The following is a 25,289-nucleotide window of genomic DNA, read 5'->3' as shown; positions in this document are numbered from 1 at the left end:
GCGGATGACGATTCCAAATGATGAATTACGAAAATAAAAAAAATACACATAACAAACTGTTTGTTTTGCCCAAAAATAAACACGTGGAACGCAATGTTTTAGTTTTTTCGGCAGTTTTGTAAATATCAGCAAGGTAGCGTATTCGAGCTCTGGAGTTGCGAATACTTAATCGGTCGTTCGTGGGTGGGCAAAGCTTTTTAATCATTGATAAAGACAAAAATTAATTATTGACTTTTTACTTTCAAGGGGTGAACTGAGACTTCTTCCCAAGAAATAGACTAAAAATTCGACTTGAAATGAGTTTCGCTCAAGAATATGTATGCCATTAAGCGGGGTGTGGACGAAAAAAATATGTCTTAAAACGGAGAAATTTAACATTATTACTATAGGATTTTTTTTTTTTTTTTTGAGCAATGACGATTGCTTATTGTTCTCATTTGACAGTTTTTGATGTTACTCTGATTTAATTTTCCCGCCAGCACCCTCTGCAGCATCACCGTCGACCGGCCGCCTCACGATGCTGCTCCTCTTGAGAAAACAGTGTCCAGGTTGCGTCCATATCCTACACACACACACTTACATACACACACCTACACATACACACACTCATGCCTGCACACAGACACAAACACATATGTCTACATACACACACACGAACGCCTACACGCACACGCGCGTACATAACACTCACTCACATACATACACTCTCACACACACACACCCCCACACACATGCGCCTACACAAACACACACGCACATACACACGCTCGTGATTGCGAAAAACATAATTTGAATTCAAGATGCCAAAAATTTCAAAGTAATATAATTTTTTTTTATTCCCCAAATTTATATTCCTATAAGCGATGTATTCGATTATCCGTTACCCGACTAATTGGCGATGACGGTATCGCGGGTGCTTACCTGCGAAAGTTAATTATTGCACTTCGAAACTTTTAAAAGTGACCACGTATTAGAGCAAAGAAATGTTGTTTTTGCTGCAGTGACACTGCACTAGCAAAGAAACTACTTTCACGGAATTGAGTCATTTTTGCTTAAAATTACCATGTGGGGCATTTGGCTACAAAATTGGTCTCTGACTTGGTTCTGAATGGTTCTATAGCTCAGTACAGTCAAACCCGCTTATTAGAATATCGTTTTAAAGAATATCCCGCTTAATGTAATACAATTTCAATGCACCAAACCAAGGTAATGTGTTATTTCGATCCCGGTTATTGGAATATCGCGCTTATTAGAATATTTTTTCGTGGCAAAATGGCTGTTCCATTAAGCGGGTTTGACTGTACGCAGTAAATGTTGAAGAAATACTATGCCTGGGTGTTATTTGTGTAGATTATTTTGAATACGTAGTTGCTTTGTAATTATTTTTACCATACATAAATACATTTAGTCTTTAAACTTAGACAACCTTGCTGTTAAGAAAACGATTCACGTCTGTTTTGAGTTGAATAATAAATGAAAAATGAAAAGCACATCATATGAAGCACAAACGTACAAAAATGTTGCCTGTACGTACTTTGGGCCAACAAGGAACCCTGTAACGATGTGGTCCTGGTTCGAGTCTTGTCTAAGTCATGGATATTCTTGATCAATGCAACACGTTTCCAGTCATTTCAACTCTTATCCTCCTTACTCAGTACATCCCCAGAAGATCGTATACTTTGTACTCGGCCTATTTTGCAAAATATGATTCCACAAGATGGCCAGTCGTTTAGTGACAGGACGAAAACTATGTATCCAATTTTCTTCGAAACCATCGACTTTCATAAACACAAAAAATACACAAAATACAATATGGTTCTGCTAACTGAGCATCAGACCTTGAAAAAAAAACTCATTTGGGACAGGCCAGTAAATATATAAATACAAAATTTTACGAAGCAAGTCGTCTTTTCTTCTCGCCATTTTTTAACACAAATGAAATCATTTAATCTTTCTTCTGTAGGGATTCAAGAACCTTAGTCTCTGCCCAGGATAATAATGTATTCTCAAAAGCTTGCGCACAAACCCATGCATCCCATCCACTCCCCTAACAAAGCAGATTTTCCTGTGCCGAGAATTTAACACACTGGGCAGAAACAAAGACCTCGATTTACCAAAGCCAGACTATATCAGTGCAAGTTATTTTGCTTCCAAATTCTATAAAAAGTCCGATTCAATTTACTTTAATCTTCCCTTAACAGGTTAAATATTTTTATATACTTCAAAATGGCACTCATGATAGTATCTCCCCCTTGGAACTATTTCCATAGTCCTGGACTTTTAAAAAAGACTTGTATGTAAATTAAATTTTCACGCACGATCTCCTCTCACCCACCACGGAATGCCACCCATCCACCCCTTACTACTTCCTTACCTAAGAACCACTCGTCCATAAAATCGTCTCCCCCAGAACTGTGTAATATCATTCGGAACTGTTACTGGGGTGTGAATGCAACAACTATAAAATGCTTCGGAAGGGGTGACAAGCAACACGACAAAAGCGACAGATGGCATTCCTACGCTTATCTACTGGTGCAGGGGCTGTTCCTTTATGATTTCTGGTGGGGGAGTCTTTTGTGATGTGGTAGTGGGACATTGTCCTCTTCCTCCGACTGCTATTAAGTGTGGGTGGTTCTATTCTGAGCCATGAGGTATTATTTACATTATGTGTGGTTATACCGACATTTTGGAATGCCGTTTGGCTTGCTGACGTTACTTTTCTTCAAGGGGTGCAATTGGAAGAAAATTGTAGGGGTGGACGAAGGTAACATTCTAACTTAATGTGGTAGAAGAGATGCTATTGGAAATCAACAGTGAAGTTGCTGTAACTAGTTTCGCTGAATATAGTTTGGAAATGTTCTGAATTAAATGCATTTTTCAAATAAAATCAGTTGTTCCGTTGGTTTATCTGTTAGCCTTTGTGCAATGCTTCAAACGTAGAAGGAGTAGTTATGTTTGATTTTATGTTTTCAAATAGAAAAATCAGCCAAATGCATTTGGGTATAGTTAAAGATATGATTGCTGAGTTCGATGTCCGGGTTGTTTTGCACTATTTTAGTGCTAACTCTCTAAAATAGTTCAAATTATTAACTAGTTTAGAACTATTTACTATTTACTATTATTTATTTATTATTTACTATTTAATAAAAATTTAGATTAGTTTAGAACTAGTTTATTAATTTGGTTTTGAAATAGTTTAGTGAAGTAACACTCTGAAACTGAAAAAAATGTGTCAAAAAAAATTCAAACTGTACTTACTTAACCGACCTGAGCTAAGTTAATAGGAAAATGCTTTGAAGCTCAAGAGAAACCAAGTGTAAGTTAAAAAATAACTTTATTGTTCTTATAAAAAATAAAATACAATATTGGGCTGTCCGTAATTTAAATGACAACTTTTTCAACTTCGTCGTTCAACCCCTGCCCCTTTTCCACAAAATGTCACAGTTTGCAATACCCCCCCCCCCTTGACCATGTCACATATCCTTCATCAACCTTTATTGTAATAAAAAACGTGATGTCACATTTCTCGATAACTCCTCCGACCCCCTAGTCACTAAATGTCATAATTTTACGAACCCCTCCCCGTGCCCCCTTCAAAGCGTGATATCATTTATAGACTGTCCCAATGGGCAGTTGCGTCGAATTAACGGATGATTGGCAAACGTACATATGTAGAAAGTTTTTTTTTTTTTTTTTTTTGTCAAATTAAAGACTTTTGACTATGTGGATGAACAACACATCAATGGTAATATTAGTTGATGCGCATGAAAAATGAAGCTTCATTAGCATTTTATTGTTTTGATAAAACTGCTTCAACTTTGATTTGAAGAGATCGCATATCTGAAATGATTGCAGTTGGTTCTGCAAGCCTATAAGAAACTAAAAACATGGTAATCATAATAAAACTAAAAATAATATACTTTGGTATAGATGAAAGAATTATTTTACTTTCATTACATTACAGACAAATATTTTAATATAAGTTCCAAAACAAACATTCGTCTTTCCTAAAATTAACTTCAATATGATTAAATCAGAAGTCACGGAGAAATCATTTGCATTTCCAATCCCTGTGTAACGCCGATTTCAAAGAAAGATGTGACGCATATTAATAATGCAAGGACGCAGTCTTCTACGGTTGCTTGAATTTATAGTTCCAGCCAAACTTTCGGTTCTGGCGAAGTTTGATATTCTTTTGAAGTTGTTAGGCAGCAATTTTCATAAAGTTTTAAAACTCGGTTTCACTGTAAAATGATGCTTGAAATTGCTTGTAAAGATGCATTAAAATAAACTTTCTACATGCCGTGGATTTTGTTGAGTATGAGTTCTTTCGTTTCTTATTACAAAATAACTAAATTTGAAATAAGAGTGGGTAATAATAATATTCAATGAAATGAAATAAATTTGAATGAAGCGAAAATCAAATGTTCTGAATTTAATGTTTGAATTTTAAGGCTTAGAGTTTTCCTGCTTGAATTTTGTGCTCAGAGAAATATGACTAAGTAATTTTTTTTTTCTTCTTGCTGCACTCTTTAATGAGAACAGAAATTATTCACTATTTCTCTTCGGAGAAAACACAATTGGAAGCAACTTTCGTTCGTGGTTCCAGGGTTCAGTCGTGTTATAAGTAAATAAACAATTCTAATTTTAACTATTTTTAACCAAAGTGTTTTAAAATAATGCATATATGATAGTAATTGACAAGCATGCAGTTTACTTTTATTTGTTTAATAATTATTTTTGATGAGGCTTCTCTCTCCATTTCTAATATTTTTAATATGGTATAGTATATAGTAATGTGGTTCAAAAATATATGTAAAAAAATAAGTTTCTCCTAGATAATGGGACTCCCCTCATTGTTTTTAGACTTGTGGATAGTAATGCACTAAAAAATTTTTTGCTTTTAATTTCAACTGAAAGACGGTGCTCAACACCCTCCCCCAAACTTCAGAAATATGGAGAGGGTTGTTAAAAAAATTAATTTAACTGAAAAAAAATGCTACATATTATAATATACACGAGTAATATGCATATGCATTGCAATAAAATAATTATTTACAAAAAAAACAACTAGGGAAAATAAATGTTTCTAAATTTGTGGCATTTTCTGTACTACGGCTAATGTTAAATTGGGGGTCATTGGGCACTCTCTTAAAATTTGAGTAAGAAGCTAAAACTTTTACCTAAAAAAATAGGGGTTGTCCTGGACTCTGGCTGAAAAAGAAATTTATTGGACCACCCTAGTGTATAGTCATGCTGTCAATGATCAATATTGATACTACTAGAAAAAGAATATTATTTATAAGCTAATACTACATCACACGTCTACACACTGCGAAGGTTCGAGAGAGTTAGCGAACACAGAACAAATAAGAATGAAAAGTTTCAATTCGCGTTTGAAAGTTCTTGTTTGTATTTGATGGGTTTAGTTGTGGTTAGAAGATCCCAATACAATTTGGTTCTATCAATTTGTACCTCATTATTTTCCGAAATTTGTAAGAACCAAATTATTGTTAGTGATTTGAAACTTTGTAAGCCGAACTTTATGTCGATGTCTTTTTATACTTATTTCAACTTTCAGAGTTGAAAAAACAAGAATATTGTAAGCAGAATATAAAAAGTATTTTCCGTTGTTTTTCAAGTTTATTTTCAGTGCGTATTTGTGTGCACATGATATAATATAGGCATTTAAAAAAAAGAGCTTTTATTTTTAGAAAAAATATAGAATTAGCCAGAGAATTTTCCCATTGAAAATATTCAAGCAAGCAAATAATAAACATCTCAGTTTCAGCATTCGGAGACTGTAGTTTCACCCTTGGTTTGTGCTCATCAGTCTACAGTAGCCCTTACCAAGTTCCAGGCAAATATCCTCAACTAGTAACTTTTACTGCTCTCCTGCACCTAAATAGGAGATTTAGGGAGTTCATCTCATATGCAAAAGGCATTAATTCTGAAAGTCAGAGAGCTCGTAGAAGCCATAACATTTACTCTAAACAATAATTCTGTATCTCAGAGCCAGAACGACGTAAGTCACATTATGATGATTTTACAGTAGAGAGGGAAAAAAATTTCCGGCCCATGCAAAGGATGGGACGCGCGTTCTTTTAACCATAGTAAAAAATTTAAAGAATTTTTTTCTTAAGGATTACGTTCACATGGCTCGATGCGGGATAAGCTTCGTATGCAATGCACTAATAAACAGAAAATAGCAATTTTTGGACTTGCATCACTCTGATTCTGGGGTGCAGAAACTATATTTTATCACAGTATATTTCTGAATCCTTTCCAGAAAATTCATTGAGTTTGAGAAAATCTGAAGAAATGAATTGAACACTCGTCTGTCATTCTATCCTTCATCGTAAAAGCATCCAAAAGACCTTCCCTAATGCCTTAATTTCATCCCTTGTTCCATATAAAATGCGAATTTATACTGAGTACGAAGCTTCCTCTTATTATGCTTGATGGGATATTTCCGATATCAGTGGAATCTTTCCGAAATAGAACCAGAACTGAGTTCTCAGACCCGTTCTTGAAACGGAAGGGGAAGCAGTAAACAAATCCCCCAAGTAGTGATTCCAACACTTCATGCAAACTTGAAAATGGCTCCATCCTACGCTCTTTTATTGTATAATTTTTTATTGTTATTTTAGCCTACTCTTCATTACCATTAGAGACAAAAGAAAGGGAAATATCTGAAAGAGCAGGGAAGATATTCCTGACTTTTCGAAGAAATGCTCTTTTGTGCTTTTAATCACGTGCTCTAAGTATTTTTTCCTTCCTTCATATTTGCTGCGTAGTCGGATTTTTTGTAGATATTATCAGGACATTTATTCCAAAGGTTTTCCCTAAGATTTTATGCTTTCTTTTCATCTTCTACTGATGTTATGTTTTGATAAGACTACAAATTTTTCACGAGTAAAATAGTGCTGTAGTAAGTCATTGAATTTATTATTATTTATTTTTATCCTTTATTTTTATTCTCTATTTTGGGTAGTTGAAACAATAGTTTAGTAAAATCACAACATAAAATTAACTGTTAGCCAAATTCTTGAAAAATAACAAATCATAGAAATTATTGCTTAAATTAAAATTTTATTAACAGACCAGTGCAAAGCATTCCCAATTTAATTGTCGGAAATATCATACAATTACTGACGAACTAACTGAGATAAAGACTAAAATGAGTTATCTTTCATAGTTCTGTGTGCTGAATGGGCGTATGAAGTTTTAGAGAGTCATCCGCATCCTTAAAAAAAATATTAAGTGCCTTTTTTATGTTAGTCTACTGCGAAGTAAGAAAATTCTACTGCAAAAGGTATTAAACTATTAAAAAAGATCAAGTTAAAGTATCAACGTGAAACATACACTATATGACCAAAAGTATTGGGGCACTTTCAAAAATTCACATTTTTATGGATTTCTCGAGAAATAATTGACCCATTGATCAGTAATTTTTTTTCACATAAAAAGTATACTCCAGCTGTGATTTTCCAATAAAAATTAAGTTTACTATTTTTTTAGAGGACCAGAAACAAATTGAGAAAAAAAAAAAGGTTTTTGATCATGATTCATTATAATAGCTGCAAATGAGCAGTAAATTTCAGAAAAAGGTCAACAACTTATTTGGAATTAATTTTAATATGTTCTTGAAAGTGTCTCTTATACCAAACGAGATATAAGCCTTTCTTTCAAAAATACAAATTTTATTTGGAGGTTTTTGGCTTATCACGCGCACAGTTTTCCGTCAAGCGTTACCAATGTTTCAGAGTGTTTGACAGCACGCAAGAGAAAGTAATAAAATTTGAAATCAAAATATTAAAAATTTGATAAAATATGAACGATTGAAGCAATTTGATTTTCACTGCTCCTGCGCGAAAAATATCAATTTATAACCTTCATAACACAAAGCCCAGATAAATCCTGCAACTCGTGATAAAATTACAGTTCGCTAGCTTAAAATTTAAAAGAGTTATCAACGATCTAATGAGCCGAATTTCAATAATTCTTAAATAGTCGACGATAGTTCACAAACTGGCAATCTTTTTCTGTTATCGTGCAAAAGTGATTCATGATAAAAATTACTTTTAAATAAAAAAAAAATCGCCTTCAAAAAAATACCCAGGAACTAAAAGGCAAAAAATAACTGATTACACTTACATTCTATTTCCTACCCAAACATAGAAATGAAATTTCTCTTACAATTCCAGTACAAAAATCAACTAAACTAAACACCGAATTATAAAATAAACACTGATTTAAATTACTATACGATGAATTATTTTAAATACCTAACCAATTATATACGATCTCTTAATTTTTAATAACCTTTTGAAGTCGGGGTCTCCTATAAACAACTACATAACGTAACTGACAACCCACCGAATACTGAATTAAACACTAATTTAACTATACGCGAAATTTGTCTTTAAAACTAAACCTACTCAGTTACGTTGTAAAATTGTAAATTTTAGAATTGTAATATTGTAAATTGTAATTTATGTTTCGCAATTAGTGTCATGTAACTCGTGATAAAAGCCGCATGTTTCTTTACATGGCTCCACTATAGATGAAGATTAAAAATTCCACTAGAATGAGTTTTATGTTTGCTTCAGAGAATCCTTAATTCAAAATTTTCATTATCATTATTCTTAATAATATATATTTTTAGTACTTTCTTTAACTATAGGTAAAGAAAGTATAAACCTTTGTTTTATGGCCTTTGTTTATCAATGGGTTTTATATTTAATCGTTTGTGAGGGAAATTGCATGAAATTTATTGTTTTACCCTTAACTTTTCCCTAAAGAACAAATAGGGTAAATCAAAGATTTGGAACCTAAGTTAGACCACCTTTAAGCAAAATCACCACTAAACAAAAAAAAGCATGAAAACCGGTTCACTAAGTGAAACGATGTACAAAGTTAATAAAGTACAAATCGAAATTTTGGAACCCATCACAAATGACTTTTCCGGGCCCCTCTCCATATTGTTTACCCCTATATTTCACCGTTAGTTACAAAAATATTGGGCCTCCTCCAGTCTCGGACCCGGGCCAACAGGTGTCCCTCCCCCCTCCCTGAGCACGCCCCTGGGTACAGGTGTCTTCGAGTACTTATGGAACATTGTACAAAGGAAAAACAAATTCGACGAGTTCAGAACCTCCTCTTTTTTTTGAAGCTTGCTAATTAATATAACCCTAATTTCAAATTGAACTGGCGGTATCGTGAAATAGTAAATCCAGAATATTGGTCAAACTTCGGAAATCATACACAGATATAATGTTTATTATTAAAGAATATAAATTAAATCGTGGGGGAGGGGTGTTCTGTATTCAATTCCCCCTCAATTGAACACTAAATATATTTAAAAATTGGAATATTAAATAAAGAACTTTATATTTTAGTGCCTAAATAAAGTTATTTATTAGTAAATAAAATATTAAGGTAATTGATTCAACTATTGAAGGAGCAAAATATATTAAATTTACTGCTTTGCTACGCAGTAATTACATTAGTAACACCTATAATAAATAATTATCATGCGGCGCAGCGTTGAGAAAATTAATCATCCATGTGCCGCGAGAATTAAATATCGTTCAAGAGAAAGCCAAAAGCTTAGGTGTGAAAATACACCGATCACAGCAACAGCACGTGACCGTGACGTATGAAATTTAAAGTTTCTTGGCTTTCTCCGAGACCCCTTACCAGATCCAGACCAAATTACAATGGGACCATCTGGGAAATATACCCTTCCAAAAAAAAAAAAAAAAATTTCAAATCGGTCCAGTAGTGTTGGAATAATTCGAAAACACACAAAAAAAGCCTCAATACGAAATCATAACCTCCTTTTTTGAAGTCGGTTAAAAACGGGTTTTGCGAACAAACCCTCACGAGTCGTCGCCTATCCAAGAGTTATTAAAATTCGGCTCATTAGATCACTGATAACTTTTTTTTAATTTTAAGATATCGAACTGGAATTTTATCATAAGTCTATCTGAGCTTTGGATTATGAAACTTATTAATTTCCATCTTTCGCGCACGCGAAATGAAAATTCAATTGCTTTAAACATTCATATTTCTTCAAAATTTAAATTTTTTAACTGGGTATATTTGTCAACATATATTTGGGGTGAGTGTAAGTTTAAATAAATTATAGAAGTTTCAAAGAAAAATATGTAAAAAAAAAATTCCGTTTCCTCTCTATTCACAAATTCAATTATTCATTGCTCTTCGAACACGTTGAGACTTTCCCGCAGAATTTGTCCATATGCAAAGAAGAAACATCTACAGATAAATATAACGATCTATCTTCTGTGTACCGATGAAGGGTTAAAAAATGATAATAAATCATTATCTTCATCAAGGCTCCAGTAATGGGCATATTAAATTTAGGTCCCTATAATGCCCCCCCCCCCATAGTGGACCATTCTTAAATATGAATTTGTATAACAAAATATTTACTTTGTTTCCCTTAAATAATTAAGAAGTACAACATGAAAAAGATAGAAAAAGAAGCACTTTTTGAATCAAACCTTTTCGTTTTATTAGCGTACTAGTGATACCCGCACGGCTTTGCCCGTAATAGATAAATCAAAAGGTCTTTTGGTTCGCCTGTATATTTACAAATAATGTATGGTGAATTTTCTCGCCAGTTAGCTTGTACCAATCTTACGGTTCCAAGTTATGATAATTTCGTATCTCGCCGATTGGCTTGTGCCCATGTTACGGTTCCACGTTATGATAATTTCGTAATTTACTCGTCCATCTTATGATATTTTTTTTCTTCAAATTGGAATAGAAAAAGAACCACATCGAATTTTCGAAAAATCGCTTCGAGGTGCACACCCCTATGCTACATAGAAGCTTTGTGCCAAATTTCATGAAAATCGGCCGAACGGTTTAAGCGCTATGCGCGTCACAGATATCCTACAGACATCCAGACATCCAGACATCCTCCGGACAGAGAGACTCTCAGCTTTATTATTAGTAACTAGTGGCACCCGCACGGCTTCGCCCGCAATAGAAAAATCAAAAGGTCTTTTGGTTCGCTTGTATATTTACAAATGATGTATGGTGAATTTTCTCGCCAACTGGCTTGTACCGACGTTACGGTTCCACGTTATGATAATTTCGTATCTCGCCAATTGGCTTGTGCCCATGTTACGGTTCCACGTTACGATGATTTCGTAATTTATGATACTTTTTTTTCTTAAAATTGGAATAAAAAAAGAACCACATCGAATTTTCGAAAAATCGCTTCGAGGTGCACACCCCCATGCTACATACTAACTTTGTGCCAAATTTCATGAAAATCGGCCGAACGGTTTAGGCGCTATGCGCGTCACAGACATCCTACAGACATCCTCCGGACAGAGAGACTTTCTGCTTTATTATTAGTAAAGAAGAAGCCACAAACATACCAGCAATGGGACACCTGTAGCCCATTGCTGGCATATTTGTGGTTTATGCTAATAAAACAACAAATACGTAATGGACAAAATATAAACTATCATGGGCATTTGATTCATTACAGGTTGTAATTGTCAGAAAACAAATTCAAGTTAAAACGTGTTGAAAGTTTATTGAAAGCGTAAACTAAACATCAAAACGTCAAATTAAAAAACAGTTCTGTTGATAGGTTGTGTAAAGCAGAGATTCAGACAGCTGAACATAAACAAATACGTTCAATACGAAACATGGGGACACACATACAGCAAGACATAGAGAAAAGTAGTGAAGACCTGATAAACAAGACTGTGGCTCTTTAAATAGAATATAGAGCAGATTTTCGGCATCCAATGATGTTTCACAAATAGCAATAAGCTTTCTCCTAAGTCCGATGGTGGATTAAAGAAGAGATTTCGCGAACTCCGTGGAAAGCTGCAAATGTCTCTTCCAATAAGATATAAGCACAGTTCTTTCTTTTAAACCAATAGAGAAAGCGATTACATGCAACAAGTTCATGTTCTAGTAATTGGCAAGCAGACTCATTTATGGAACAATTCAACAATACAATGACTCTAGAATGAGATAGCATTAAAATGATATTTACAAGCTTATTTAAGATGTTTATGAGTAACAGACAGTCTAACGTTTAATGAAATACAAAATACAAAAATTAATTTCAAGAAAAGAAATATATATGTTTTCAACATCACGACAATCATCAAGAAGTAAGATAACTCTCTCAAGAAATCAATTAGAAATGCCAAAAAAAAGCTGCTAAGCAAAATTAACAGATTGTATTCCTCAAACACACCTATATAACATTTTTTTTTCTTGGTATATTCGAAAGAAAGGATTGTAACAATTAAAGATGACAACAAGATTGTAACAATTAAATGATTAACTGCACAATTGACCAATTAAAGCAGTGTTCAATCATAGGTAAATAACCTGTTATTGGTACATTTATCTTAATAATTGTCAAGCAACTTTTTCCCATCTTTGAATGGAAAAACATTCGTAATAACTTAATATTTTTATTTAAAAGTACGAATTCCCTAGATGTTGTAACATACAAGTCATAATTTCTTTTTTAACGTTAAAAGAATTCGCAATGTTGAATGTTTAAAAAATAATTGTTTTTGTAAAAATTTATGTAACTGTTACAAAATTCCTCAAAAGAATGATCAATACTTATTCGCAGGGGTTAACATTTGACTTAATACAATTAATGTCCTGAAGAACTGTGATTAGTAATAATCTTTCACTTATTTTTTTGACTCGAAAACTACGAAACTGGAATTTTCCTCCACCATCTTCCATTTCTTCATTAATTTCTCCCCCTTTGTTCTTCCCTTTAAATCTAATGAAGTATCATTCAACGAGTGTTCCTAAAACAAAGGAAAGAGAACGAAAAAGAAAATCACCCACCTTGCAGATTCTTTTGAACCTCGGATAGTCTCGAAAACCCTAGAGGGCGCTTCGAGCACTTGAAAGGGAAATTGAGGAGTGTTGGTTACTTCAGACCGCCTTTTTCTCTCGAGGGCTCTTCATAGAGATCAAAAGAATACCGATAGAGCAGAAACTTGCTGGCGATAAGGGAAAAAAATGCTCTTGAAAGAAAATTATTTCATTTTTCGAAGCAAAATTTTTCGATTAGGAGCGCTGTAGTCGCCCAATCACTTGCGAAACGTACAAAGGAATGGACGGACACTTTTCAAAAGAAGTCAGAATGCCTTTTTGCTAAGCTAGACGAATTATTTATGCGCCGTTAATGCACAGGTATGCAGGAGCTGCAACGAGAAAGTTAAATTTGGAACATTTTGCTTTTTGAATCAAAAGTCGTCGATTCACTTTGCGCAAACTTCGATAAAAGTTTATCATAGGGGTGTATTGATGCATGGCGAATTGTTTACTTCCTACTTTTGGGCGAAGTCAGAAAAAAACGTCGCCAGTACATTTGATCTTTATGCTTTAATTTTGCCTCTTAATGGAATTTTCACTAACAATTAAAGACTTCGGTTTTTTTTAAAAATTGTTATTCGGATTATTTTACATTTTTCAGAAACTTTCAATAGTCTTTAATTGGATGATGTGTTTGGTTTGCGGGTTGTTCTACATTTTAATGGAGCCTTTAATGATGTTTAATTCAGTTGACGCATTATTTCGCTTTTTAATGGAACTTCTAATGTCTTTTGATTTAGTTGATGGACTATTTCTCTTTTTGATGTATTTTTAATGCTGTATAAAGGGATTTTTTTTACTTATGTGTAGGAATATTTTACACCTTAATGGAACACTCAACGGAGTTTAATGACTTGTTTTTTTTTTTTTTTTTTTTTTGTTTTTGTTTTTTTTTTTTTCACTTGCGTATTTTTTGTCGTGTCGCCGTGTGTGTTCTGTCGCGTACCTCCAATTTTTATTTTGATGAAAGTTGTGCGATTGTTTTATTCAATTCGAGATACCGATTTTGTTTAATTCTTTTCCACTAAAATACATTAGTACAACCTATTTGGTGATTTCATTGCCCAAAGTGAATCAATTAAATAATTAGACGAAAACAAAAGATCGCTTAACTCAAAGCTAACTCTAGCAGGAAATCTGTACCTCAGAGTCAGAATGACGTAAGTCCAAAAATTGAGATTTTCCGTTTATTTGTGCATTGTATGCGGAATCTTATTCCGAATCGAACCATGTGAACGCAATTCTTTAAAATAATTGTAATTTTTTACCAGTGTTTAAAGAACGTGCGTTCCATCTTTTGCATGCGCCAGCCAAAAGTTTTTCCTCTCTCCTATAAAGTTGGGTTAAGTGGCTTACATTGCTCTTGCTCTGAGGTTCTGAAATGTCCCAAATAAAAGAGTGAAACACGCATTTATGCTCTGAGGAATATCGAATAAGACAAGTATAAGTACCTCTAATCGCAGTGATAAAAGGGCACAGAGTAGTGCTATGTAAATATGATGTCACGATAACTAGCTTTAATGAGGACAGTTTTTTCGTCATAATTCAAATACCATGGAGTTAATAACCAGTCTCCAGTCATAACTTGATTTCGGATCTGATACATGGAAGAGGTATTTCAACCAATCGGAAAGCATGCACGCGTGAAGCGGGGAATTGATTGGTAGGTTACCTTTATCAGATGGATCTGCTAGCATCTCACAAACGGATCAAGTAAATTGACCCGAAGAGAAATTTTGATTGGTTTAAATAACTGTATGCAATAAATAATAAAATGTCCAATAAATGTAATATAAGTGGGATAGACCGGGTCACGTGTACGTGGATTTTTTCAATGAATTTTCTAATTTTTGTGTTTTAACTTAGGAAATTTTAGACATAGCGATTTTATGAAACAGTTAATGGAGTCAAAATTGGTACATTCAGCTGTTGCTCAGTTTGTATTTTCAACCGTTAAAAAAAAATTATTTTTGAGACCAAGACGGTTGCGTAACTTGCCCCGACCACGGAACACGCTTGCGCATATTTATTTTGATGCCTAACGTGGTTCTGTTAGTACTTCGAACATAACGTCTTATCATCGTTAAAATAAAGCAAACTTATTACAGACTGAATAGTTTATAAAGTAAAAGCTGAACGGGCATGGAGACAGTATTTAATGATTGTAAGCTATAAGATACGAAACTGTAACGCAATTAAAAAATAAATATTGCTTTTAAAAACTAACGAGCCTGAGAATACTAAAAAGGTTTGAGACAGTTCGGAGCGAAAAAAACGTCAGAGCACGTTTAGAAGTAAGAGACCGTAAGAACGTGCTCCAACGTCAACGCGTACACTTGCCCCGTTGCCAACTTTGGATTTAGGATTTATTTTTAACGTGAAAAAAAATTAATAACATTTCAGTTCATACAAGTACAATTCTCAAAAAGGATAAATTTCTGATATTTTTCATATATTTGTTCTTTCTTTACTAAGTATTATTTATTCACAATAAGCTTCAAAACGTCCAACACAAAACTTACTCAACTTGATAGTTAACAGATTATTTTTTCCGCATGCTAGACGGAAGCTCGACTGATGCTCAAAATCTTGTGAGAATATTTGCTAGGGAGCAGCATCAATCTGTTATGGCTGTTGGCTCTCCATTTATAATTTGCTTTGAAAAAAGGGGACTGCGTAAGTAGTGGAAGATTTGACTACCTTTGAATGAGCTTTATATACTTCATGAAAATATTGCATTCATCCGAGAAAAGCTCAGATGATTGACTTTACATACATATGCTCCCTCTCTTTCCATTTTAAAAGAAGTTCCTTGAAACAAGTGTCTGCAAATCAGTTGCTAATTTGTGCATTTTCACCGTTGTGTTTGTAATTTGTAAAATGGAAATGTGAAGAATATTTTGCATTACAATTCTTCCTTAACTTTGTGCAAGGAAGTAAAAGATGTATGTCATATATCTACGCTATTAGCAATGAGAAAATCTTTGATGTTTTCCATCCACACACATACTAATTTTATGAGAAAAGTCACTCGTACGGAAAAAAAGAGAAAATTCGACACGGCTGAAAGTAGCTTTAGCAAAAGAAAAACTTTCTGTGATACGTAACCGAGGTCTTGAACGCATTAATCAAAAGAAAAATTGTAGCCCATAAAAAAAATAATAAAACTATATTCCAATACCAGTAGCACATCGGCCTTAATTCAACTTCCGCTTAATGACTCGGGTTCGATCGATGAAAACTAAAGTTATTAGGGCGACCCTGATTAAAAAAAAGCGTCGGAAGTTTCATCTCCGGCCTTAGACGGGGCCGAATGACACACGCAATAAGAAAATGGCGTGACTTTCACTTCTTGTTCGTCCCGATACTTAAAAATCGCTTTTGGTGTCTTGTTTTTCGGCGAAAACTTCCAATCGGTTCGGGCCGATGACGAGAGATAGTCATGAGAAAAGGTAATAATAGCATTCTTATGCGGCTTTTTCGTGCACGGGGAGAAAAATTGTCCAAATGTGTTCTAACAGTCGTAGCAATTAAGTTTTATTTCTGCCGTTTTTTCGGCAGTAATAAAGGCGTGAATGTTTCAGAAGAAATTTCTGGAGGTACAATACAAAAAAAAATGTTTTAAAATTTTTTAAACGTAATTTCTTTGCTTCAATTAAAAAGAACAAAAAAAAGAAAGGAATAAATTTGAATTCTGACATTTTGAATTCAAATTATGTATTTCGCAATCGCGAGTTGCAACAGGACCCTACTCGTTGGAGTTATTATTTCTAGAAACGCCTCCTGTCCCCCCAAGCTTGCCCCTTCTCCTGGGCGGTTACGTGTGTATAGTTGTGTGTGCGTAGGCGCGCGTGCATGCATGTGTAGGTTTGTGTGTGTGCGTAGACCTGTGTGTATGCACGTAGGTGTGTGTATATGTGAGTGTGTATGTGTATGAGCATGTGTGTGTACAGGACATGGACGCCTCCGACCAGGAAAAGCGGATTCCGACCCGCCTGCAGAGGCCGGTTGGCGGTGGTGCTGCAGAGACCCCTGATCCAAGTTGCTAAAAAGGAACCACAACGCCAAGGACGGCCAAGGGAGAACAATAAGCAATCGTGATTGCTCAAAAAGTAAAATTTCAAACTCCCTTTTTTTTTTTTTTTTTTTTGCCTTCCACTATGGAATACAAAAAAAAGAAAATATTTGAAGTTATGACGTCTGGCATTCAAATTCTGTTTTTCGCAATCACGAATGTGTGTTAACTGTCTTAGTGCACGAGAAAAGTTCGATCCTCAAAATCATCCCATGATTCTAAACAGGATATAATTGACAAATAACTGAACTAAACAAACGTAATTGACTCCATTTCTTTTAGTATTGCATTGAACGCAACCGGAATAAAACAAGCCGTCTTGATGTAATCGTACCACTGGCACAGCTAGAGTTATAACCAAGGTTTCTGGATGGTTGGCATCCCTGTTCCTCGCTGTAACCTTGAACCAAGAAATTTTTCTGTCCGAAATTTGGGAAAATTCCTGCTATTTCACGATTTTTTCTTTTAGAATTGCTACAGATTTTTAGACCCTCATATACTGTAATAAATTAACTAAATGTTAGTATGATTACTGTCTGATATCAATTATAGATGTGTGTATGCATGTACTCATTTATAAGAAAAATATTTGCCTAAAAAACATGTCCTTTTCTTTTTTCTGTTAAGGACTAAAAATATTATACTTATTATATGTCTTTCAGACATACAAGTAAAAATTACGAAAGCTTTAACTACATACATCTTTAATTGTAATTTTTTAACATTACGTGGCTGTTGGTACGAAAACGGTGTCAGAATTGCCTGATTTTAAAACAGAAAAATACTAAACTTCCTCTGAAAAAATGCTGCAAAATATTACATTTACAAAATACTGTAAAAAGTAATATATTTGATTATTCATTTCATTCTTAATTTTCGATAAAATAATATCGTTGGAACCGGGAGAGTAACCCATCCCAGTTTTCCTTATTTTGAGAAACTTCTCAATGAGAAGGAATGAAATTGTAGTGTCGGTGAAACGTGGGGAAAACTCTTTTAATCTTTAAATACAGTCGAGTCCCGACTCACGCGAGGGATGTGTTTCAAGACCCCTCGCGTAAGTCGAAATTTCGCGTTGTAGAAAAGGGTACTCGTAAAAACTTTTATAAACATACCCAATTATTTTAGACACTTGTAAACATCACCTAAAACTGTTTTAAATCATTCCTTAACTATACATTACCATTTCTTACATCAAAAACGGAATTTTTATTTGTATTTATTTTAAAAAACTGTTTTATTCAACATAAAATACTGTTACGATGCAAAATCAATGATCAATGGGAAAGAGGGACATAAATTAAATTAGTATGGCTCTTACAGTATACTAATAAAATAATGCACTATATTGTACTGTACAGTAGATCCAGTAATGATATTTGTAACTTTAAAAATGAAGATGATGATGATTTATGCTGCGTGATCAAACCGTTATTCTAATATATTTTTTAATAGCTTTGCTTTTTCACGCGTTTAACATGACTCGATGAACTTTTACGGATTTCCTTCTCTTGACTTTTAGTTGTGCGTACGGACGATTCACTCATACTTAATTGTCCTGCTACCTTTTTTAGATGAAACAGCGCTCTTAAATGAAGGTGTCATTATATTTCATTAACTTTCGCATTTAAAATGAAAAAAAAATAATAATAAATGAAAATGAGGAGCAGTTATTTACGCACTAATAAAGCGATGTTCAGATTGCGAAAAAAATATTTTTTTGTAGCCAATAACAAAGTCGATACTTAAGCACCGCGATTCCCTTCCGAAAACTTTCGTGTTGCTGGTAAGGAATTCGCGTTAGGTCTAAAATTCTACACTCGTGAAAAAATCGCGTTATAGCCATTTCGCGTAAGTCGAATCGCGTTGTAGCGGGAGTCGACTGTATGCTAAGTTGCACAAAGCAAAAAATTCTGTGTGCATGCATATGCGTGATTACTTTCTTACGAATTATTCTGTGCATAAAACCTCAAAATGACATGAAACATTTTGAAGTTACATTCATCGATAAACAAGGTATGGCACTGCACCTGATCATAATAGGAAAATGTGTAGAATCCTCGTTTTTCCAAAAAGAGCGCGAATAAAAAATTTTTATTGATTTCATACGTTTATGAAACATTAAATTTTTCTTTCATGATTTTCTAATCAAATGATAAATAACAAATGAACGTGAATGTACTACTTTAGAGCAAAAGGGAAAAAAAGTAGCTCTACCTATCCAACCTCCAGCACATGAGACGGATGATGATCAATACCCGTCATTAGCATCATTCCCAACTTCACCCTTCCCTCCTACCAGGTAGGAAGATGCTGACGCGCTGTTTGTCTTTTTCCAGCGATTCTAATGAAGCATAAGTCTGACATCATCAAAAGTGAATTAAAAGAACCTGTCAGCATTTCCCAGCGGGAAATGACACTGTGAAGATTTTTCGGGATTGTTTCCGACTGATGACAGTACCATTGAGTTTGAATAGGAGGTAATTATGCTCAAAACGACACCTGTATTTTTCTTGGTATTATTTCGATTTCGGTATTTTCTCCAAAAGAGAATGCTAAAAATTAATAAATTCTTCCGCATTAATATTAATACAATAGCGAATTAAAATATCTTCTAAGCCACGTATCCCGAATTTCACTTCTAGGTGAGTCTCAAAATAGGGGAGAAGTTTTTATTTTAAACATTCAAAATAATTTGGCAGATTTTCTACAATATTTAAAATCACAAATATGTTTGATTTTTTAGTTAGAATTTTTCTTTTCCTTGAGATAAGCGCATAACACTGTTCATGGGGTAAGTTACGATTTTTTCCCTCCAGATTAGCACCCATACAGCAATTGACATTCTTCAAAGTTGCACGAGTTGAGAGAAGGTACAAAGCTTCAGAATATCTTTTAGTTGAGACTAATGTGTAGCACGGTATTTCACTCTTGAAAACTGCCTGTGGCACAGAGATGGTCAAAGGCTACGATTTTTTTCCCTTCAGATTAGCGCCTTTATAGGCATGTCATACTCTTCAAATGTAGCATGAGGTAAAGAAAAGTTCAAAGGTTATTCTTTTCCTTGAGATTAGCGTACAACTTGTCCCACATGGTTCAAAATTACCTTATACTGCAGGTTAATTTGAAACAGGTTGATAATTCATTTTAAATCATTTTTATAATTATTGTTAAAAAGCCTGAATTCTACAACTACCCGGTGGAAATGCTCCGTTTCAATCAATAAAACTATAACTATATAAAACTTCGAAGATAACATCTTATCAAGATAACCCGTTGCATGCACCTTGGTTTGATCAACTCTTAAGTGCTTCGGATGCCCCCCAACGGTGATATCCTTGCTTCTTTTCGCCTAGCTATGGGTCACGATTGTCTAGCCATGCACCTTTTTAGCCTACTTTCCCAGTAAAAGTCAGAAAAAGAAGAAAAAAGCATGAAAGAAGGCTTAATGCATCTTAAAAATATCGTGAAAAACAAAAAAAAGTCAAAAATAAATAAAATAATTAAATAAATATTGAAAAAATAAAAATTGGAAAGTAGGGTATTGAGATGGGGAAAAATGTCTGTCGGTCTGTCTGTCGGTCTGTCTGTCGGTCTGTCTGTCGGTCTGTCTGTCTGTCGGTCTGTCTGTCTGTCCCCCCCTAATAACTTTTGAATGAATAGTCCGATTCGAACAAACTTTTTTTTGTTCGAAAGATCTCGGCGAGGACACCTCATTCCCATATTTCACTTTTTGATTTGAACTATTTTTTGTTCAATTTTGGACAGTTCAAAAAAACTTAACATTAGCGCCTACGGGGAAATTCAAAGCAATTCCGAACTGTGAGGCGAATTTGCTTCAAACAAACTTTGTAGGAAAAAGCTTTTGATAAAAAACTTGTATATAAGATATATTTTTGATTTGAACAATTTTCCGTTCAATTTTGAACAGTTCAAATCCCTTAACATTAGCGCCTACGGGGAAACTGAAAGTCAATGTAGATTCCGTACTTGAAGGCGGATTTACTTCAAACAAACTTTGTTGGAAATAGCTCTTGACGACCTACTCCCGACTCCGACTCCGAGAATTTAGGGGGACCTGACACCGACTCTGACTCCTGTTCCCGACAATTAATCGGACTCCGACTCCCCGACTTCGACTCTGTCTTCGTAGCTTTGGCAAACATTTATACACGGAGGACAAATGACTGACTCCGATTGTTGGATATTCGACTCCGATTCTTTTATCCCAAAATGAGATTGACTCCGACTCCGACTCCGCTGCTGTGGTTTTAACTGTGAAATAATTATTGTTGATATGATTTGTTTTTATTTTCACGCTAAAGTTTTAATTTAGGTATTTAGTTTTCGGTGAATAAACTCGAAAAATATGCGCAGACGATTTTTTTTTTTTTTTTGACAATGAAAATTATTTCTTTAAGTTGACATTTTATTGTTTTTTTTTTATTTTGGTAAGTGCATTAATTCGTTTAAAAAATTATTTTCGGCAACAGGGGAAAAAGAAACGATTTTTTGCTATATGATGTATTTATTTTAATGAACTTATTATTATTTTTTCGTTTTGAAAGCTGTTAAAAAAAAATTTTTAATGGAAAGAAGTGTATTAGCTGCTTTGTTTAAAAGGTGCTGCTATTTTATTTGTTCGTTTTTTTGAAGAAAAGTAAGGAATATTTTATTCCTAGAAATCAGCTTAAAATATTGAAAGAAATATGTTTGAAACAATTTGCGATTTTAGCTATTTTTGAGAATATTGATCAGGTACTAGAAAGTAGTATGGGTATACGGGAAAGTAGGCTCGTCTAGTTCTAGACGGAACTTCTTGTTAGAATTGGAATTGTAAACAATAGTCCTGTAGCCCTCTCAGATCCCCCCCCCCCCCAACGATAAAGAACGCGTTGCACCTATCCCATTGTCCATCCCTTCCAATAGGAGGTAACTGAAGACGATGATGGCAAAAGAGAGAACTTGTGGGAAAATGCTGAACTTTTTTTTACTATTCGTTTTTATTTATTTATTTGTTTGCTTTTTTCTATTTGTGTTTACCTGCTATTGGAAATTAAAAAAAAGTGTAATAAAATAATTATTTCATAATTTTGGAAGACTGCAATACTTTAGTAGTATTTCGTCCGTTGTATACCAATAAATGCAATGCAAATAATAATGTATCAGAGGCGGCTGGTGCACCAAAAAAAGGGGGGGGGGTCAAAAGAAGTGAGAGGGGATTTAGGGTGGGGACCCTTAAGCTTTTTTTTTTTTTTTTGTAAAATTGGTGTTTATTTTTGGCTTTTAACATCACTGATTAAATTAATTCTAAAAATGTAGAATATGACATCAAAATCGGGGCGGATGACCGCCGTAGACATCCTCCTTCCAATTAAAAGTTCCATTCTTATGACATAGCATGAGAAAAGTCTATTTAGTTGGAATTTTCGTTCCTTATTTTCGTGAACTAAATCAATTCACCTGATAGAAATCATTTTTCAATCGATCATTCACTCTAAATTGTGAGGGGGCAAGGTCAGTTTACTTTTCATAGTAAGGGTCACGTTGCTTCCCTCCTACCCCCGTACGAGCCGAATATGAGAGTGGTGCAGTTAAAAATAGAGAAACTGAGTATCAAAGTTATATACTCTGAGTACATCATTTTGTTGGCGATATTTCATCTCCATCAATTGAAAAATTAAACATCAAAACGAACCGTTTCCTAATCCCTCTGCTATTTTGTCACCGCCGACGACATCGCCTGCACGACTCAACCCTTTCCCAGATGGAACTTTGCTGATGTGCTGTTTGTCTTTTTTCGAACACTTCCCTGAATAGTCCCATCACCTCCCGCCCGCATTGTCGAAAATGAATGAAATGCAATGTCAGCGATTTTGTTTGAACAGCGCCGATATCTCGGCGGTGGAACCTTTTTCTCAGTCATTTCCCGATGCTTCTAATGCAATTTTACTCCATAAATTGATTCTGAATGGACGGTATTTGATATTCAATCACTGCTAATGCCTCTCTATTGATACGAGCTGATATTTCAAAGGGATGTTTGGTTTCTGAAATCAATGGTTTGCACACATTAAAATGAGATTTCTGTGCGATATTTTAAAAGAATGAATACGTAGTCATTACTAGGAAGAAATGCCAAGGACATTTAGAAAAGGTTCATTACGCTGTTATCAATGAAGTAATTCAATAAATTGGGGAACGCAAAAAAATTAAATCCTTGTGTAAAATGTTGAATGCTATTGACGTACGTGATTGTTATTTCCTTTGAATTGGTATTAAGTAAAGACAGCAAGAGGTTTCTCCTGACTAAAACTACATGTGTGTGTCGGTGTGTGCGTGGTTACGTGCGTGTACAGAATGTTACAAAACTCTTGGTAACTACTTTAAGAGGTCTTCTTTACTAATAATAAAGCTGAAAGTCTCTCTGTCCGGAGGATGTCTGGATGTCTGGATGTCTGTAGGATATCTGGATGTCTGTAGGATGTCTGTAGGATGTCTGGATGTCTGTAGGATGTCTGTGACGCGCATAGCGCCTAAACCGTTCGGCCGATTTTCATGAAATTTGGCACAAAGTTAGTATGTATCATGGGGTTGTGCACCTCGAAGCGATTTTTCGAAAATTCGATGTGGTTCTTTTTCTATTCCAATTTTAAGAAAAAAAATCATAAGATGGACGAGTAAATTACGAAATTATCATAACGTGGAACCGTAACATGGGCACAAGCCAATTGGCGAGATACGAAATTATCATAACGTGGAACCTTAACATGGGTACAAGCGAACTGGCGAGAAAATTCACCATACATTATTTGTAAATATACAGGCGAACCAAAAGACCTTTTAATTTTTCTATTACGGGCAAAGCCGTGCGGGTACCACTAGTGTTAAGTACTTTAAAAGGTGACACAAGAGCTCGTTCGCAGCAGTAATCAACGCAAACACTGTGGTCTATCTCCAATTGTTCTCCAGTTATTGGACCAGGCTGATGTTTCCTCCAACTGAGCTCTTATATCACCTCTGAAAGTACTTCACAGGAGTATATATTTATCGTTTGGGGGGGGGGGGGGTATTAAGGCCTTACAGAAATTTTTTGATTTTAAGCAATTATTGCCACTTTTATTATGATGCAGTGTGGACTGTCTGACTAACTTATCCCCACAACCTCAGGAAATACGAATAGCTAAGTTCGGGACAAAACAACCCTCTAATGATACAACTAAATACATCTCTAGAACTAGCAACCCAAAATACGAGCCGTGACATATACAGTGAAAAGCCGATTTTATGTCACCCGAATCTACGTTTCTCCCCATTTCACGTTTTTTTCATCAAGTCCCGGTTTTTCCGTGTACTGATAATCTTAATTTAACCCGAATTGTAATTTAGTTATTTATAAATTTCCCGCATTGTACGTTTTCCCTGGGAAAATAAAAAATAAGGGAAAAATATCTAAAATAAGCAATATGTTTCATATGCGCTTTTTAAAGATAATCCACGTTTTTGAAATTTAATATATGGAAACATAAACGCTACTGCTCCATCCGTAGCCGTCCTTGTGGACTTTTCGTTCGCCAATGAAGACGAACAAGAAGAACCGGAAGCACAGCACGCCCCTTTTTTCAATATTATAATGAAGAGCTTAATACATATAGTGAAAGATTATTTTCTTTCTCCTGCAGACCTGGAAAAGAACTAGCAAAATATTTCAATCCTTGTAAATGCTACATTTTCTTTGAACTCAATGACTAAAAAATAATCCATAATAAAGAACTATAACCTAAACGCCGGATCCGCTATTTGGTTATGTTGTGTCATCTCTTTACTACTTTTTCTATTTAATTTTTGCTTTCTATGCAATTCCCGTATTTTACGTTTTTTTAATCCAGTCCCTTGAGAAACGTAAAGTCGAGGTTTCACTGCAGTTGTTCCGTTTCAATGGTTCTCTAGTACGCCGCGCCGGTGTTCTAGAAAAGTAAATGAACTCTGTAAATATGTTTTTCCAGTCAACGTACTAACGATGCAATGAAAGCAATCTGCTCGATAGTGTCATTACCTTACCCTGGAAGAAATGATCCATAACCAACATCAGCCAATCGGTTTTGGATTAGCTTTTTTTTTTCTATTTAATACGTCCCCCTTTTGTACATTTTCAACAATGTTAAATTTAAAAAATTATGGGACGACGAAAATCTTTATCTTCTTTCTTTACTAATAATAAAGCTGAATGTCTCTCTGTCCGGAGGATGTCTGGATGTCTGTAGGATATCTGTAGGATGTCTGTAGGATGTCTGTGACGCGCATAGCG

The sequence above is a fragment of the Uloborus diversus genome, chromosome 8, assembly GCF_026930045.1.
Source record: "Uloborus diversus isolate 005 chromosome 8, Udiv.v.3.1, whole genome shotgun sequence".
Lineage (NCBI taxonomy): Eukaryota > Metazoa > Arthropoda > Arachnida > Araneae > Uloboridae > Uloborus > Uloborus diversus.
Note: the sequence above shows the minus strand (reverse complement) of the source record.